Source organism: Chrysochloris asiatica, unplaced genomic scaffold (assembly GCF_000296735.1).
Source record: "Chrysochloris asiatica unplaced genomic scaffold, ChrAsi1.0 scaffold00439, whole genome shotgun sequence".
Lineage (NCBI taxonomy): Eukaryota > Metazoa > Chordata > Mammalia > Afrosoricida > Chrysochloridae > Chrysochloris > Chrysochloris asiatica.
Window position 1 is genome coordinate 1,340,729 of NW_006408957.1, and position 1,267 is coordinate 1,341,995.

The following is a 1,267-nucleotide window of genomic DNA, read 5'->3' on the forward strand; positions in this document are numbered from 1 at the left end:
CGACTCGATGGCACCTGACGACAACAACAAATTGGTTTCTTAAAATATTTTCTTCCTTATTGCTGATTCACCTTATGCACCTAAAATATTCCTTACATTTATTTAGTTTCTTCTTATATTTATTTTTAAAACTAACTAGGTAAATGTATTTAAAGTAATAGAGTAGGTTAAGTATTTTAATTGGGTTTAGATTAATAGACTGAGTTGAGTATTTTAACTGAGTTTAGATTAATAGACTAAAGTGAGTATTTTAACTGGGTTGTTAAGTGCTGTAAAGTTGTTCTGTCTATGTAGGGTTTCCAGAGGTTTGGACTGAAGACCTATTGGTTAGGAGAGATGTGTGAAAAACTGTGAGGGAGATCTTTATCTGTGAAGATTAACTGGTTTTTAAAACTATTTTAATCCTTCTTGCTGGTTCATCTTGTAAACTTAAAGTTATCCTTATATGTATTTTAAAAAACTAACTAAAAGCAATTTTTGATAAAGGAAACAAGTGTAAATTGCTACAATTTGATGAACTTGACCTATACTTATGGATGTAGTAGCTCAAAATACCAACTGAGAGGGAAGGAGTCTTCACATTAAGTATCAATCCTATCCTCTCTCTATATAGGATTGATAGGGATGGACAGGTTAAACATTGGCTACCTAAAGTGGGGGGAGGGGGCCTATAAAGAAGTCATGGTGTTGCACTGTGGGTTAATGCGCCAGACTGCAAAGTCATTTGAACTGCAAGGTTGGTGGTTCAAACTCACCATCTGCTCCTTGGAAACCATATACAGGGTCGCTATGGGTTGGAACCTACTCGACAGCACTTAACAACAACAAACATAAAGTCACAAAGTGACTGGCTAACAAGTTTTCAGGAGGAAGTTTAGCTTCAGAGTGTGAGGGGGAAGGCAGAATCCCCATTGAATAGTTTTCATCTTGTCTAGATGGGTCTAGTCAAAGGAGATGAGGATAAGATTCTTATGATTCAATAGTGAGTAATTGTTATCATGACTATTTGAAATGGTCACAACTGTAAAGGTAGAAGTTTTGTAACAAAAGTGGGAAGTAGTTCTTACAGTCCAGGAACAGAGGACCCTAGGACCATTAAGGGAGAAAAGCATGAGCGTAGTGCAGTACCCTATCCAGAGAAGCAGCGACAACAGAGATGTAGGCAGAGATGAGGACATGGAGAGAGGGAGCAGCTGAGGACTCTAGACTCATAGAAAGAGAAAGGCTGTGTGCTGGTGGCAGGAGGCTGGCTTACAGGATGCATCTT

The 1,267-nt window shown here is 38.2% G+C and overlaps 1 protein-coding gene across 1 annotated transcript in view; it reads right to left on the reverse strand.

The window, feature by feature from the left end:
* Window positions 1–1,267, reverse strand: part of LOC102825979 (histone-lysine N-methyltransferase PRDM9-like) — a 19,019-nt gene that overhangs the window by 13,638 nt on the left and 4,114 nt on the right. The gene's annotated exons all lie outside the window — the stretch shown is intronic.